Consider the following 12402-nt stretch of genomic DNA (forward strand, 5'->3'; position numbering starts at 1 on the left):
AAGACTAAGATATTTCCCTCAAGGACGAGGGGAGGTAAGGAACTGCCATCCAGTTCTGCTTTAGATTCACCTTCTGTTATAAGTAAACTTGCAACACCACCACATGCTATCAATTCTGATATGTCGCAAGTTATTGATGATGCTACTTCGAACAAATAGCTAGAGTAATACAACATGATGTTGTTAAATATGATGATGAACTTGAAACTGAATCTCCTGAAACACCTGCTAGAACTAGCCATCCTAGATATGAATTGCCTAAGGTACCGGAAGGTTATGTTATGAGTGAGGAGACAACTAGAGATATTCTTGCTTGCAGAGATAGAGATGATCTAGAGAAATTATTAAGCAAGTATAAAGAAAAATCTCTGAATGCTAGAATGAAATGTCATCCTAAGTTTGCTACTTCACCTATCTTTATTGATGATAAGGATTATGAATTCTCTGTCGACCCAGAGTTAATTACTTTGGTTGAATCTGATCCTTTCCATGGTTATGAAACTGAAACTGTTGTGGCACATCTTACTAAGTTGAATGATATAGCTACCCTTTTTACTCATGATGAGAAAACTCGCTATTACTTTATTCTCAAATTATTTCCGTTTCTCATTAAAGGGTGATGCTAAAGCTCGGTACAATACTCTTGCTCCTGGTTTTGTGCGTAGTCCCCAGGATATGATTTATTACTTCTCTGAAAAATATTTTCCTGCTCATAAGAAACAAGCTGCTTTACAGGAAATATTTAACTTTGTTCAAACTAAAGAAGAGAGTCTCCCACAAGCTTGGGGGAGGCTTTGCCAATTACTTAATGCTTTGCCTGATCATCCTCTTAAGAAAAATGAGATACTTGATATCTTCTATAATGGACTAACCAATGCTTCTAGGGATTTCCTAGCTAGTTGTGCTGGTTGTGTTTTCAGGGAACGAACTGTTGGACAAGCTGAAGAATTATTGAACTACATATTGAAAAATTATGATGATTGGACTCTTCCTGAACCACCGGCTAAACCCACTCCGAAGAAGAGGGGTATATTATATCTCAGTCCTGAAGATATGCAAGAAGCAAATAAATCTATGAAGGAAAAAGGTATTAAAGCCTAGGGTGTTAAAAATTCACCTCCTATTGAAGAAATACATGGGCTTAATACACCACCACTGCCTAAGGTGGTAGAGGTAAATTCTCTAATGAAGTTCAATGATAATGACAATCCTCACAATATGCATCCTAGCCAATGCCTTTATGAGTTTGAAAACTATATTAGAAAACAAGATCACTTCAATGCAAATGTTATGAAACAATTGAAATATAATTCCGATATGATTGCTCGCTTGAGTGACTTGTTATTTAGAATCTCAAATGATGTTAGAGGTGTTGGAAAACATGCTTATATGGTTCAAACTCAGGTAGAACAAGTTGCTAAATCACAAAGAGAATTGCTTGATGAAATGAATCATAATATACATGACTTTGTTGTTAGAGTTGCAACTAGAGGAGGTAAAATGACTCAGGAACCACTTTATCCTGAGGAACACCCTAAAAGAATTGAACAAGATTCACAAAGAGTTAACACCGATGCACCTAGTCCTTCTAGAAAGAAAAAGAAAAAGAAAAATGATAGGACTTTGCATACTTCTAGTGAACCTGAAATAGAAAAACCTCCTGATAATGATAATGAACTTCTATCTCTGATGCTGAAACTCAATCTGGTAATGAACACTCACCTAGTGATAATGAAAAAGATAATGATGAAGTTCATGAAGATTCTCAACCAAATGAAAAAGAACAAGACAATGATGTTGAGATAGAACCACCTGTTGATCTTGATAACCCACAACCTAAGAATAAAAGGTATGACAAAAGAGACTTCATTGCTAGAAAACACGGTAAAGAAAGAGAATCGTGGGTTCAAAAACCTATGCCTTTTCCACCCAAGTCAACTAAAAAGAAATATGATGAAGAATTTGAATGCTATGCTAAAATGCTGAGGCCAGTATTTTTGCGTACTCGCTTGACTGATATCTTGAAAATGCCTCCTTATGCAAAGTATATGAAAGACATCATCACTAATAAGAGAAAAACACCGGAAGCTGAAATCTCCACTATGCTTGCTAATTATACTTTTAAAGATGGAGTGCCTAAAAAACTTGGAGATCCGGGAATACCAACTATACCTTGCTCTATCAAAAAGAATTATGTGAAAACTACTTTGTGTGATTTAGGAGCTGGTGTTAGTGTTATGCCTTTCTCTTTATATAAAAGACTTGATTTGAATAAACTCACACCTACTGAAATATCTTTGCAAATGGCTGACAAATCAACTGCCATACCTATCGGTATCTGTGAGGATGTGCCCGTTGTTGTTGCCAATGTTACTATTTTGACTGACTTTGTTATACTTGAGATGCCCGAGGACGACAACATGTCGATTATCCTTGGTAGACCCTTCTTGAATACTGCAGGGGCTGTTATTGATTGCAATAAAAGCAAGGTCACTTTTCATATTAATGGTAATGAGCATATGGTGCACTTTCCGAAGAAACAATTCCAAGTGAATGGTATTAATGTTATTGAAAAATCTCTGACAATCACTATTGAAAGTTTACAAATACCTCTACCTACTGTCAAAAAGAAATATGAAATGCTTATTGTTGGGGACATTCATGTCTCCATTGAGGTAACTTAGTGATTTACGAAAGTTCTTCGGTTTCATGCTAATTGAAAGTGGTTGTTAATTAGACTTGATCAACCTTATTAATGGATCATTTTTGAGCGGTATGAAGTTGATGAATTTAGTAAGCACTACTTTCTGTCCCTACTTTTAGTTCTCTGTTTTTATTACTTAAATAAAATATAATGCCATGCTTTCTCTGTTTTCTGAATTTCCCGTGCAATAAAAAATGACCCAAAAATAATAGTTCTCAGAATGCCCTGAATATTTCTGAATTTCTGGTGCAAATAATAGCAGAGGGAGGTGCACGAGGTGGGCACAACCCACCTGTGCGTGCCAGGACCACTTTTGGTACTGTTGTGAACTCATTCTTTATTTATATTGGTGTAATATCTACTGTATTCCAACTTATCCATGGTTCATACCCCCCGATACTACCCATAGATTCATCAAAATAAGCAAACAACACATAGAAAACAGAATCTGTCAAAAACAGAATAGACTGTAGTAATCTGGATAGTTCGAATACTTCTGTAACTCCAAAAGTTCTGAAAATTTAGGAAAACAAAGGCAATTTGTATATAAATCTTGTGTAAAAAATTCAGAATTTAATCACGCTTCTGTGATTTTTAAAAATTCTGGGACTGGGCGCAAAAGTTTCTGTTTTTCAGCAAGATCAAATCAACTATCACCGTAAGCCATCCCAAAGGTCTTACTTAGCACAAACACTAACTAAAACACAAAACCACATCTAACCAAAGGCTAGATGAATTATTTATTACAAAACAGAACCTAAAAGCAAAGAACAAAAATAAAATTGGGTTGCCTCCCAACAAGCGTTATTGTTTAACGCCCTTAGCTAGGCATAAAAACACAAATAGATCTAGGTGTTGTCATCTTTGGTATGCAATTCTTCACTTGCACACTTGTAATCCTTAGGAGATTCTTTGGTTTTATCAATGGTCAAACTCCTAGGCAAGAAATCAAGAAATTCACTTGTGGCAATCGGTTCCTTAATAATATCAAAAAAATTGGGGTGTACACTTATTGTTTTGAGATCTTCATTTTCTTTACTAGAAGATTCACCCTTATTCTTAGGAACGTAAATAAACTTGGCAGTCTTAGTAGGAGGAAGATTTTGAGTAGTTTTAACAGAGGAAAAAGCGGAACCCAAGTTGGTAATAATGTCTTCTAGTTTGCCAATTCTAGTAGAATCTTGATCTATCTTTTAATTAACTATGGGTTCCTTTTCCCTAAGATTCTTTAAAGTAACTCCTACTTTAGGTCCATATTGAGTAATCTGATTATGAATCTTTTTATCCAAATTTTCAATCAACTCTATGGTAGCAATTTTATTCTCAATAACATCAAGCATTTGCATCACATGTTCCAAGGTTAACAGTTCCATTGATCAAAAGAGGTGGTGGGCCTAACAAATCTATCATAGCATTGTAAGAAAATCAAAAGTGTGGCTCCCCAAGAAATCCCCCCGGTAATGGTATCTAGAACATATCTATTCCAAGGAGTAATGCCCACATAAAAATTGCGAAGAAGAACGGCAATAGATTGCTTTCGAGTAGATCTATTCTGAGCATTGCAAATTCTATACCAAGCATCTTTTAAATTTTCTCCCTCCCTTTGTTTAAATTTGAGGACTTCATTATCTGGAGTGCTAACAATGATGGGAGGACTAGCCATGAAAGCAAGACAAACGATCTAACGCACGAGCAAACAAAAAGGCAAAGGAAGAAGACGAACGGAAGAGGGGCGAATAAATGGCAAATCTTTTCGAAAATCGTTTTAGAAGTGGGGGAGAGGAAAACGAGAGGCAAATGGCGAATAATGTAATGCAAGAGATGAGAGTTTATGATGGTTACTTGGTATGTCTTGACTTGGCGTAGATCTCCCCGGCAACGGCTCCAGAAATTCTTCCTACTACTTCTTGAGCTTGCGTTGGTTTTTCCCTTCAAGAGGAAAGGGTGATGCAGCAAAGTATAGATAAGTATTTCCCTCAGTTTGAGAACCAAGGTATCAATCAGTAGGAGACAATGCACAAATCACCAATACCTGCACAAACAATCAAACAACTTGCACCCAACGCGATAAAGGGGTTGCCAATTGATGGTAGCTAGAACTACGTCGGTATTTCCCCGGAGAGGGAGGGATGATGTAGCACAGCGACGGTAGAGTATTTACCTCAGTTATGAAACCAAGGTATCGAACCAGTAGGAGAACCAAGCAACACAACGTAAACAGCACCTGCACACAAATAACAACACCTCGCAACCCGACGTGTTAAAGGGGTTGTCAATCCCTTTCGGGTAACGGCGCCAGAAATTGGCAAGCGGACGTGAGGTAAATTGTAGTAGATTGAAATAATAGATCGCAAATGAATAAAGGGCAGCAAGGTAATTTTGTATTTTTTTGGTTTAATAGATATGAATAAAAATGCAAAGGAAAACTAGATCGCAAGGCAAATATATGAGAAATAAGACCCGGGGGCCGTATGTTTCACTAGTGGCTTCTCTCGAGAAACATAGCAAACGGTGGGTAAACAAATTACTGTTGGGCAATTGATAGAACTTCAAATAATTATGACGATATCCAGGCAATGATCATTAAATAGGCATCACGTCCAAGATTAGTAGACCGACTCCTGCCTGCATCTACTACTATTACTCCACACATCGACCGCTATCCAGCATGCATCTAGTGTATTAAGTTCATGGGAAAACGGAGTAATGCAATAAGAATGATGACATGATGTAGAAAAGATCCGTTTATCTATACGGTGGTAGATATATATCTCATCTTTTTATCCTTAGTAGCAACGATACATACGTGTCGTTTCCCCTTCTATCACTGGGATCGAGCACCGTAAGATCGAACCCACTACCGGGCACCTCTTCTATTGCAAGATAAATAGATCAAGTTGGCAAAACAAAACCCAAATATTGGAGAAGAAATACGAGGCTATAAGAGATCATGCATATAAGAGATCAGAGAAACTCAAATAACTTTCATGGATATAAAAAGATATGACTGATCATAAACTCAAAGTTCATCAGATCCCAACAAACACACCGCAAAAGAGTTACATCATATGGATCTCCAAGACACCATTGTAATGAGAATCCAGCGAGAGAGAGAAAGTCATCTAGCTACTAACTACGGACCTGAAGGTCTACAAAGAACTACTCACGCATCATTAGAGAGGCACCAACGGAAGTGGTGAACCCCTCCGTGATGGTGTCTAGATTGGATCTGGTGGTTCTGGACTCTGCGGCGGCTGGATGAATATTTCGACGCTTGTTCTAGGGTTTCTGGAATATTGGGGTATTTATGGAGCAAAGAGGCGGTCCGGGGGGCACCCGAGGTGGGCACAACCCACCAAGGCGCGCCTGGGCCTCCTGGTGCGCCCTGGTGGGTTGTGCCCCCCTCGGGGCACCCCCCAAGTGCAACCAGGGCCCATTGCCTTTCTTCTGGCCCATAAAAAATCATCGTGAAGTTTCATTGCATTTGGACTTCATTTGATATTGATTTCCTGCGATGTAAAAAACAACAACTGGCACTTGGCACTATGTCAATAGGTTAGTACCAAAAAATGATATGAAATGACTATGAAATGATTATAAAACATCCAGGATTGATAATAAAACAGCATGGAACAATAAAAAATTATAGATACGTTGGAGACGTATCAGCATCCCCAAGCTTAACTCCTACTCGTCCTCGAGTAGGTAAGTGATAAAAACAGAATTTTTGATGTGGAGTGCTGTTCATCAAGTGATAACATATTCTTTTCTTTATAGCATGGACATTTGGACTTTTATGTGATTCAAAGCAATAGTCTAGTTTTGACATAATAATTTAGATACTCAAGCATATCAACAAGCAACCATGCCTTTCAAAATATCAACGCTAAAATAAGTTATCCTAGCCCATCATGCTCAAACATTGATCCATTCATGAAACACACTCGAATATTAACTACACCCAATACTTGAGCACCATCATATTGCCTCCTAGTTGGTGCTTTTTATGAGAGAAGATGGAGACTCAAATTTCAAAATAAAAATTGCATAAAGAAAAAAAAGGCCCTTCACAGAGGGAAGTAGGGATTTGTAGAGGTGCCAGAGCTCAAAGCGAAAAAATAGAGATAAAAACATTTTGGGAGGTGTATCCATCCCACCAACAAAAACGACTCAGAGCTACGAACACTTTCCATGCTAGATATGCCATAGGCGGCTCCCAAACAGAAAATAAAGTTTATTCCTTTTTCCACCATTCTTTCACTTTTCATGGCTAGCCGTATCCACGGGTGCCCTCCATACCAACACTTTCCAAGGAATTTATTATTTGACAACATAAAGTAATTTTTTTTTTGCATTTCGGGGCTGGGCATCCCTAATACCTTTGCCTTACTCTCGTGCAATGACAAGTGAATAAACACTCATCTTGAGAATAACACATCTAGCATGGAAAATATTAGCCACCCGTTACCGTTCCGCGAGCGAAACAAACACACAAAAGAGAAGTTTATTTTTGAAAGTTAGAGATGGCACATGCAAATTTCCTTAGAACGGCAAAAGAATACCGCATATAGGTAGATACTAGTACATATGCCCGTGCGTTGCAACGGGCTCCTCATCTAAGTTGTAACGTCCCTATAGGGCGCGGCATCCTCCATGAATGTGTGACCCCGGCCTCCTACTGCTCCACCCAACAAGTCGTCCTAGGGGAATGTAGCATCCAAACGATGCCAATGGGCGATGAGGAGACCGAAAACCATGATATGCTATTTATTTTACGGACCTATAAGGAAAGAAAAGGGTCAATCTAGTAAGACAAGAAACCATTTAGAATGAATAGTTACCCTAACTTTATTTCTCTCCATAGCCCGGGGGCTATGGAAGGCCGGTCTCATGCTTAAGATAAAAATCTTCCTATGGCAAATGTTCCAAAACCGCCTACCGACGGCAGATAACGTTGCGAAACGCAACGGACCTTCTGACTGGTTTTGTGTGGTGTGCGGTACCATCGAAGCTGCAAATCATGCCTTCTTTCGTTGTCACCTAGCCAGGTTTTCCTGCAGCACAGTTAGAGCCGCTTTGCAGCAAAACTGGAACCCTTCATCCGGTGCCGATCTTTTACAAATTATTCATACGCAAAAGGGGGCTAGTGCAAGGATTGTTTGGTGATGCGTAGGGGTGCTGCTTTGGTCCTTATGGACTGTGTGTAATAAGATAACCATTGAGAAGAAATTCTCTTCTCACCCAGCCGATGTCCTGTCCAAATGTCACCTCTTCTTGCAGACCTGAACATCGTTGGAAACCACAAGATGAGGAGCACATGATCGAGACGATGGAGCGGATCCGCAACATTCAGGTGGAAGCGCGCCAAGTAGCTGCTCAAGACTGATATCATTTTGCATCTCGTTTCTTTGTGTATGCTTGCCAATGACTTGTTATTCCAGCCTGCGTGCTGGTGTTGATGGACCTCTTTTATTTTGGCTGGTTCTGCAATACTTAAGCTGGATTGCCGTGGTATCTGTTTTCAGACTTTGTGAACGCTGCCTTCTTGGCTTTATTAATTTAAAGCCGGACGCCTTTGGCGTCTTCATTCCAAAAAAAACTTTATTTCTCTCAATACTAAAGCCAAAATGACACGAAAATAAGTGTTAGATTCTACTCTTTGTTATACTGCCTTTTACTTACAAAAACTTTGGATAGATACCTTGAATTTATTATGCATGCGTCGAGTTAATCATCTATTTATTTATAAACATAATATATTGAACTGGGGATTTCTGAATATTTTGGTGTAAGATGTATATTTACTCACGTAACATTGAACTATACAAATACTTGGACATACATTTATACTCAACCATGTAAATATGAGAAGTTCGTTATGCGTCTATAGTGATAGCTCTGTTTGTCTTCTCTATCTGTATACAAATTTCATGTTAGCAGATAGAGAGGGAAAAATGATGTCATAGTATATATGAAGAGAAGTATAACTGACAATATACAATAATTAGCTAATTACTACGATGAGTTTTTTCCAGCGCTGCATCGCCTCCTGAACATAGGAATTTTGTTAATTCAGTACGTATGGAAGGCAAGAGCGTCAGACATAAAAACTGATAGTACATATGCCTGTTGCTTAACTCAGTTACTAATAAGATGAGATCGATCATTGAACTTCTAACATATTAATTCATAGGAGCTCTTATACTCTATTTACAGCAAACATATTTCTGCCTGTCTGATTTCCATCACAAGTCTAATTCCTATAATCCAAGGGGAAGTATTAAAAACACATGTGCGCATATCAGGAAACTATCAAAGCACAAACATATTTCTGCACACCTGATGTCCATCACGCCATGTGACTTGTATCCCATTAGAACGAACACAACAACCAACACAATTGAATAGGTCCTTCCTGGCAGCCTGCAGGAGCGTCAAGGAGCCAGCCTTAACTGTAGGGACATATCAAGAAAATTTGAGGCGTTCAAGCACGTGCTCACTGAAACCAAACCAAATATTGTCGGCATCGGCGAGATGTCCGTGCAGGGTTCAACTTTAGACTTTGCAGACTGCAGACCGCCCCAGCTGGTTCCCCCCTCCCTCCATCGTGTAATCTGGTAAGGAGAAGTGCTGCAAGATACAGCAGAAAAGGCCAATTTTTCTTGATAAGATATTATGGATCAAGCCTGTTCATTGGGGATTCTGTTATAAATCCAACAACCTGATAACCGAGGGATTTAGGATGGGGGATTATTTACCGACGGCGTGGGGCGATGGTAGAATAGATGAACTCCAATTGGATTTAGAGTGTGATTTGCGTGCCACCACCAATCCAACATATTCCTCCACTTGACAGCCTCAACTACCGATGTCGCCTCCTTACTTCACATTATTGTGGATCCTCATCGGACGCATCAATCATCCTGTAATGCAAAACCTTGAATATGATAAGGGGAAGGCATAGATGGACCGAATCACGTTCTCCTTATTGGGAATCCAGTACGGATGGAACCATGAAGTCTGGGATGGAATAAAACACGACATGGAGAGATAGAGGAAGAACATCCTTTTAAAGAGTCGTATGTGTGGGATAGTTGGTCAGGAGTCCATGGCAGTTCATCCTACAGCTGCGGATGTGTAACATGTAAATACCGGTTTTACCTATTTCCATCTTGACCTTTGGTGACAACTTCTGCTTGGTTGTAGAACCTACACTTGACAGTTGTGACAATATCACAATATGTAAATTTTGAATACTGGGATAGAGGAATGATTCAACATGTCTAAGAAAATACTACTAATGAGTCATACTGCAGATTAGCCAAACTCTTGTGTCAGGCTAAGACACATCTTTTTTAGATCGGGAAACAAAATACTGATATACTGTGCGAAAACAACTATTTTTCAGGAATCTAGCTTCATGTAAGCATGCAGAGTTAATTTTTTACTTCCAATTGAACAATTACAGAAAAAATCAATCCTCTCAACTTCAAGGTAGGTGATGCAAGAAATGGAAATGGCAATGGCAATGCACAATTTAATGTTGATAAAATCTAGAATAGTTAACACAGTCTGCAATGCAGACTACCCTCATTGACTCTAGTGCAACTCCTGCAGTGATAACCAGAAATCTTAATAAAATTAAGTTGAAAAGTGGACAGAACACACATTATGAGTGAACCATGAACAATACTTGATGCTAGAAAATCTTGTATTGATGTGCTCAAGGTAATTATATGCTATGTCTTCCACCGAAGAATGAAGTATTCGCTAGCTAGTTGTGCATGGTAAGCTTCTTCTTGAAAAGAATTACTCAATGCAAACTTCTTACTGAAATGGATATTGCAGAACTTGTGCTACTTGTGATGCATCATCAATCAATTCATACTATCATAAGAAAATGTATCACAACCTTTGGCATGACCAGCAGCATATCATTCTCACCTGGAGCAGTTACCTGAATAAAAATGAATCAAAACTGCAGGAGATATTGTCCATGCATTTAGAATTGCAGCTTTACTATGCCCCCAGCATATTTGTGTTTCCCCAAACCATCTTCTTTTCCTGAACCTTTATTTCCCTAATGAACATGATGCCTTATGATTGTGGTAGCCTCGTAAGATTGGGAGAGAACACTATCATGTGAGACACGAAGCCCTCATCCTCACAGAAGGTCAAACTAAATAAGATATGTGGTAGTATGGACGTCAAAGAAGATGCTTAACAGCCAGCATTCAGGTTGATGTCACTATTATGCACTCCAACCCCATCGCTGGCGCAACCGGCCATGGGCTCATGCACCTACTGTCTGCATGACCAACCAATTTCAGTTAAGAGCATTGTACAAAAAGTAGGCACACATTAGTAGAACAGAAGTGGAAAGGAGTAAATACTGGAATATATAGCTGTTGATATTGATTTGGCTATTAAAGCAGGAACATAATTTCACACCAAGTAAGTTCCTAAGAAAATCCACACCAAGAGATAAGAGAACTTATATGGACATGATCTTTTTTGTGACTGAATCCAGTTTATATGGTTTCTTTGTACCAATATATGGCCTGCTGCTGCATTACAACTGGTACTTTGAAGGATCTGTTCATCACAACACAGCAAGATCTGTTCATTGATCTGTATTAGATAGCACACCTTTAGCTTGTAGTGCAGATTTATTGAAATTGACAGTGCCACACTCAAAAATCAGTTATAGAATCTATTTTTAGCTCTATCTATTCATGTAACTGAAGAAGTAGTACATCTGCAGCAGCATGTCTGTTTTTGGCCCTTACATAGTTTGCTGAAATGAATTGCAATCATGGTACTGAAAGGACACATGAGGACATCCAGTTTGCATGAAAAGTTTTCTGTAAGAATAAATCATACACTCTGATTTCCATCTAATCACAGGAGCTAGTGCCTAGGCAGGATCAATCCACCTCATTCCCAGGCTCAGTGGCATCATATGTGAACACGCTTGACCAAATTGCACAAACAAGGTAATTCCAATCAAACCAAATTCACTAATAAGGTAATTCCAATCGAAGGTGATGGTGTTACTGTTGCTATGGGCAAGCAGGATGCGTAGTGCATGAAATCGTGATATGAGGAAGAAGTTCTGATAGCAGCCACGCCGCAGCCGAGGTCTGAGAATAACAGAGCAGATGGGGAGGGTACCGGGGTCGTTCGGGAGAGGGAGATCGAGTGACCACTGCTAGGGCACAGGAGACATCCGGCTCATGCAGTCCACGGATGCCGACGAGCGGATCCGGCAAGAAATTGTTGAACCCCGGAGATCGAGAAATTGTTGAACCTCGGGCCGACCCGCCTCGAACGCCACCACCACGGGGCGCATCGACCTTGAGCGAGCTCCGCGCCGCACTTGCGTGTTACCACGATCTCAACAAATCAGGTGGCTCGCGCGAGGAGGAGGTTCTTATAGGAGGAGGGCGGAGGAGTTGCCATCGTGGAGGAGGATTCCTCGAGTCCGGAGGACGGGTTGAAGAAGAGTCCTTTTTTGAAGGAAGGTGGAGAAGAGTCCTAGCTCAGACTGGGCTGTTCGGCCCATAAGAGTCCTGGCCTAGTAACGTAAAACCAACCAAGCGAGTCATTTTTTTTAGTATCGGCAGAAACACTGAACGAAGCGATTTTTAGGTACGAAAACGTATTACGAACGATATTTAGGTACAGGAAGTGTATTA

At 39.6% G+C, this 12402-nt stretch overlaps 1 long non-coding RNA gene across 6 annotated transcripts; it reads right to left on the reverse strand.

Moving 5' to 3' along the window:
• Window positions 1–8547: 8547 nt before the first annotated feature.
• LOC109759130 (uncharacterized) lies at window positions 8548–12190 on the reverse strand. 6 transcript variants are annotated; one of them, XR_012184732.1, is made up of 6 exons: window positions 11879–12190; window positions 10662–11012; window positions 9866–9913; window positions 9463–9627; window positions 9216–9334; window positions 8866–9127 (listed from the first exon to the last, which is right to left on the reverse strand). It is a non-coding gene; the product is annotated as an uncharacterized lncRNA (long non-coding RNA). The 6 variants fall into 6 exon arrangements; XR_012184734.1 differs by lacking the exon at window positions 11879–12190 and having other exon boundaries at window positions 10649–10768; XR_012184735.1 differs by lacking the exons at window positions 9866–9913; window positions 10662–11012; window positions 11879–12190 and adding an exon at window positions 8548–8619 and having other exon boundaries at window positions 9044–9127; window positions 9463–9722.
• Between the last annotated feature and the right edge of the window lie 212 nt (window positions 12191–12402).

Source organism: Aegilops tauschii, chromosome 5, assembly GCF_002575655.3.
Source record: "Aegilops tauschii subsp. strangulata cultivar AL8/78 chromosome 5, Aet v6.0, whole genome shotgun sequence".
In the NCBI taxonomy this organism is placed as follows: domain Eukaryota; kingdom Viridiplantae; phylum Streptophyta; class Magnoliopsida; order Poales; family Poaceae; genus Aegilops; species Aegilops tauschii.